General features: G+C 40.6%; 1 non-coding gene across 1 annotated transcript; it reads right to left on the reverse strand.

The window, feature by feature from the left end:
* Positions 1-3,712: 3,712 nt before the first annotated feature.
* LOC112998448 (small nucleolar RNA R71) lies at positions 3,713-3,819 on the reverse strand. Its single transcript, XR_003263549.1, has one exon. It is a non-coding gene; the product is annotated as a small nucleolar RNA R71 (small nucleolar RNA).
* Positions 3,820-5,797: the final 1,978 nt, after the last annotated feature.

A 5,797-nucleotide genomic window follows, 5' to 3' on the forward strand; every position in this document is an offset into this window, starting at 1 on the left:
TACTGACATTTGAGTCACGCTGACGGGTGGAGATACCCGAGTGGTTATCCGTATAAACATTCCTTTTTGCTGTCTGTAAGACGAAAAGCCTGATAGCACGCAGAGACTAACGTCGTCTTCTGCGCCCTTCGTCAATCGCGACCGACAAGCCCGTTGACACGCGGAGATTTACGTCATCTTCCGCGCTCACAAGATCAGTCATACTGACATTTGAGTCACGCTGACGGGCGGAAATACCTGAGTGGTTATACGTATAAACATTCTTTTTGCTATCTATAAGACGAAAAGCCTGATAACATGCGAAGACTGACATCGTCTTCTGCACCCTTTGTTCCCCGGGAACAACAAGTCATTTGCACGCGGAGATTTTATGGTCACCCGTGACTCTCGTCAATCGAGAGGAACGAAATTAGTGTCTTATCTTTACTTCCCTTTTATCTCCAATAAAAGACAAGTAAAGAGGGGCAACTGTCATACCCTAAGTTCATTCCGGGACCTTTGCTTGGTGGCATGCAACTTGTGTTTCGTCATTTTGAGGTGCTTGGCACCCATCATCTGTCATATTGATGCACAATCCGTAAGGTTCCGTGACACTCCGGAAATCAAAAGGAAGCATCGTTGCACAAATAATGAGGTTCCGTAACATTCCGTAAGTCAAAAAAGGGGATGATTATGTAATCCGCAAGGTTCCGTAACATTACGGAAAGAAAACAAGTATCGTTACGAAATTCGTAAGTTTCCGTAACTTTACGAAAAAAGAATCACCAAAAACAAGGCAGGGGTGTATTTAGTAAAAATGGGGGTGCAAATAGCAACCAGGCCCACTTGGGCCCTCCAGAAGATTCCTCCAGAAGGCGGTTGCTTCTGGAGGAAGCAACCTTGCTCGCCTGGGCTAGCTGGGTGGCAAGCTTCTCCCCCAATTTTCTATAAATAGGGGGAGAAGTGAAGTAGAAAAGGGTTCAACCCCTTAGGCACTTCTCTCTCTCTCGAAATAGCTGAGGAAAATTAGTTTCGTGAAGAAAATCCAAGTCGAGGCGCTTCCGTAACGTTTCCGTGAGTAATTACGCGAAGATTCTAGACCATTTTTCAAGATTCATCGTTCGTTCTTCATTTTCTTCAGTCTTCAACGGGTAAGTACCTCAAACCAAGCTTTTCAATTCATTCTATGTACCCGTGGTGGTCCACATTTTGTTTCATGTATTTTTTATTCTCGTTTTCATTTACTTTTTATACCCCCTTTTGACGTGCTTAAGCCATTTATTTAAGTCATTGATGTGCCATCATTTTCTTCTATTTTCTAAACCCTTTTTGCACCATTTTAATTATTGATTGGTCTTAATTGTCAATGAATTAGGCAGTTTTATTATTTGGGCTCATTTAGCTAATTTGATGTTTTTAATCTAATTTCAGGAATTAATGAAACATTGGGCTTAATCCGGATTTTAGTTGTGGACTTGAAGAGGGCAAATAAAGCAACGCTTACCTTAGTTAATTTCTAATTAGGAAATTTCGCAATTTTATTTTATGTTGTTCAGTGTTTATTTCATTTTGGGCCAGAGTATTGTAATAGGGCCCAATGACTTTGAGTGACTCTTTTTAAATAGCTGCCTTGGGATTCGTGCAAGGGGGATGTTATGCTATTCATTATTCAGAGCTTTGTTTTAGGGTTTTCGTTTTTCGGTTTTGATGCTTCTGAGTTCGTAATGCAATTTTACGTTTTCTGCTTCTAATTACAATTTCGTTCTTGCTTCTTCTTCTACTCTCATTTACGTTTCTGTTCCATTTTACATTTTTGTTCGTTTACGTTTCTGTTCATTTACGTTTCCGTTCATTTACGTTTCTGCTTCATGTTTCAATTGTGTTTTCTGTTTGAATCCATGGAAGGCTAGATTTTCTGGTGTTGTTTCCTTTTGAGGACGAAGCCCAACTCTCTTTGAGGTTTCGCTTGTAATGTGGTTTCTTGGCAGTTCTCCCTTCACCAGTATCCCAAATTCGTGAATATTAATCAGTGCACGCTTCGTGTTCGATTAATTGCCTCTGAGCCTAACTTGCGTTCATGCTTAATGGACGAAGGGCTAACTGGTGTATGTGGTGCCTAATCACGTATTGAAAACCCTAAGTTGATTTTCGCTTAGTAAATTGACATAGGGTTGGATTAAGTTGTTGACTGTTAGGGACAAAACAAACAAACCCCCCCAATCGTTACTGTTACTGCAAGTATATTATGAACATTTGGTTTGTCACTGCTCGTTGGGAAACGACCTAGGATCACTTCCTAGTTACTGCATTTTCATGTTTATTTGATTCGGGTACGGCCTCGATCAAATTTGGCGCCGTTGCCGGGGAGCAGTGTCCAAAGGTTCATAATAGCTAGCTAGTGTTGTGTGTTTAATCCTTTCGTGTTTTATGTTTAATTGTTAGTATTGTGTTAGTATGTGCGTTAATGTTGTTTAGTGTCCTGGTATTTTGTTTAATGTGTGTTCTGTTTCAGTTTTCCCATTAAGCGTTTCCCCTGTTTCAGTCTTGGGTGTTTTGCTGTGAAGAGTGTGCTTGCGGCAAAAACAGAGTAGTAGTAGAAATCAATTAGAGACGGATTTTAGCGACCACCCATGCTGAATTATTTGAGATTTCTTGTTTTAGTAGCTAGGGTTGTTATTTTTGGCTGATTTTTTTTGTGGTAACTTCTTTTAATCCATATTTTGTGGGAAAAATAGCTAGAGCCTTTAGTTTGGTCAGATTTGAAAGTTCCAAAAAACTAGCAAATTTTGTGTTTGTCAAAACTTCAAACGGCCATAACTTTTGCTCCGGTTATCAGAATCGCAATTATTATAGGCCAGCTGAGGTCTCCATCGTCCAAAAAAAGCGATTCTGTCAAAAGTTTTATTTTTCAAGTTTTATTCACTTATTTTTCTTAACCTACCATTTTTAGCTTTCATAGTTAGACTTTGAATTTTTGTCTGAAATTTTTTGTGCTATCTTCTCATCATTTTATAGGGTTGCTCACAAAATTTAAAGTCATTTGGATATCATTTGAGGGTAGTTGTAGTTCAAACCTACACCTTTATTTACATGACAAGGCAACTAGTTGTGTGCATGCTGAATGTAGTGTATGACTAGAGGCAATCCATCTGACTTACAACTCTTTGATCCTGAGATAGATAGGACATTTCATAGATTAGTTAGGCATCATTTTATACCTTTTGATCATTCTGAGCATTCCATAACTGGTGAATCTGTGCATTCTGTTATTGGTGATTTTGAACATCCTGATCTTGAGCATTATAATTTTGAGCATTCTGATTCTGACCATTCTGATTTTGCACATTCTGAGAACGTGGCACAACCTCCACCTCGTGAGAGGACTCTAAGGGAAATGGCTGCACCTGATTTCACCTACGAAAGCTTGTGCATCCAATACCCTGATGAGGATGTCCCCTATGTTCTTAAAACTGGACTGATTCATTTGCTTCCAAAGTTTCATGGCCTTGCAGGTGAAGACCCGCACAAACATTTGAAAGAATTTCACATTGTCTGCTCCACCATGAAACCCCCAGATGTCCAAGAGGATCACATATTTCTGAAGGCTTTTCCTCATTCATTAGAGGGAGTGGCAAAGGACTGGCTGTATTACCTTGCTCCAAGGTCCATCACAAGCTGGGATGACCTTAAGAGAGTATTCTTAGAGAAATTTTTCCCTGCTTCCAGGACCACAGCCATCAGGAAGGATATCTCAGGTATTAGACAACTCAGTGGAGAGAGCCTGTATGAGTACTGGGAGAGATTTAAGAAACTATGTGCCAGTTGCCCCCACCATCAGATTTCAGAACAGCTTCTTCTCCAATATTTTTATGAAGGACTCAGTAATATGGAGAGAAGTATGATAGATGCTGCCAGTGGTGGAGCCCTTGGAGACATGACTCCTGCTGAAGTCAGAAATTTAATTGAGAAGATGGCCTCCAACTCCCAGCAGTTTAGCGCCAGAAATGATGCCATAGTCATTAGAGGAGTGCATGAGGTAGCTACAAACCCATCTGCATCATCTGAAACTAAGAAGCTTGAAGGCAAACTGGATGCATTGGTTAACCTGGTAACCCAGCTGGCCTTGAATCATAAATCTGTACCTGTCGCAAGGGTTTGTGGTTTGTGCTCCTCTGCTAACCACCATATAGACCTTTGCCCTTCCATGCAGCAACCTGGAGCAATTAAGCAGCCTGAAGCTTATGCTGCAAATATTTACAATAGACCTCCTCAACCTCAGCAGCAAAATCAACCACAGCAGAACAATTATGACCTTTCCAGCAACAGATACAACCCTGGATGGAGGAATCACCCTAACCTCAGATGGTCCAGCCCTCAGCAACAACAACAGCAGCCTGCTCCTTCCTTCCAAAATGCTGCTGGCCCAAGCAGACCATACATTCCTCCACCAATCCAACAACAGCAACAACCCCAGAAACAGCCAACAGTTGAGGCCCCTCCACAACCTTCCCTCGAAGAACTTGTGAGGCAAATGACTATGCAGAACATGCAATTTCAGCAAGAGACCAGAGCCTCCATTTAGAGCTTAACCAATCAGATGGGACAATTGGCTACCCAATTGAATCAACAACAGTCCCAGAATTCTGACAAGCTGCCTTCTCAAGCTGTCCAAAATCCCAAAAATGTCAGTGCCATTTCATTGAGGTCAGGAAAGCAATGTCAAGGACCTCAACCCGTAGCACCTTCCTCATCTGCAAATGAACCTGCCAAACTTCACTCTATTCCAGAAAAAGGTGATGACAAAATTTTACCTAACAATTTCTGTGCAGGTGAATCTTCTTCCACAGGTAATTCTGATTTGCAGAAGCAGCACATTCCCCCTCTTCCATTCCCTCCAAGAGCAGTTTCCAACAAAAAAATGGAAGAGGCAGAGAAAGAGATCTTGGAAACGTTTAGAAAAGTAGAGGTAAACATACCTCTGTTGGATGCAATAAAGCAAATTCCAAGATATGCCAAATTCTTGAAGGAGCTGTGCACTAATAAGCGGAAGCTTAAAGGAAGTGAAAGAATTAGCATGGGCAGAAATGTCTCCGTATTGATTGGTAAATCTGTTCCTCAAATTCCTGAAAAATGCAAAGATCCAGGTACATTCAGCATACCTTGTATTATAGGGAATAGTAAGTTTGACAATGCCATGCTAGATTTAGGAGCCTCTGTTAGTGTTATGCCTCTGTCGATTTTTAATTCTCTATCGCTAGGTCCCTTGCTGTCAACTGATGTGGTAATTCATTTAGCTAATAGAAGTGTTGCCTATCCTGTTGGTTTCATAGAAGATGTCTTAGTTAGAGTTGGTGAACTGATTTTCCCTGTTGATTTTTATATCTTGAATATGGAAGATGGATTTTCTCAAGGATCAGTTCCCATCATTCTAGGCAGACCCTTTATGAAAACTGCTAGAACTAAGATAGATGTTTATGCAGGCACACTGTCTATGGAATTTGTTGACATAACTGTTCATTTTAATATTCTGGATGCTATGAAATACCCATCTGAAGATCTTTCTGTATTTCGTGCTGAAATAATTGACCATGTTGTTGATGAATACATGACTGATCTTTATTCTAATCTGCATGCCTCTCACTCTTCATGCATTGAGTCTGAAATTGTACTTGATCATATGTCTGAATTTGATGCTGAGAGTGAATCTGAGAGTGATATTGATTGCATGCCTGGTGGTGGTGTTTTACCTCTTGAGATTGATTTTATAGAGTTAGATAGGACTAACCATGTTTTAGGAAGTACACATACCTCTGACTTT

The sequence above is a fragment of the Glycine max genome, chromosome 11 (genome assembly GCF_000004515.6).
Source record: "Glycine max cultivar Williams 82 chromosome 11, Glycine_max_v4.0, whole genome shotgun sequence".
Classification (NCBI taxonomy): domain Eukaryota; kingdom Viridiplantae; phylum Streptophyta; class Magnoliopsida; order Fabales; family Fabaceae; genus Glycine; species Glycine max.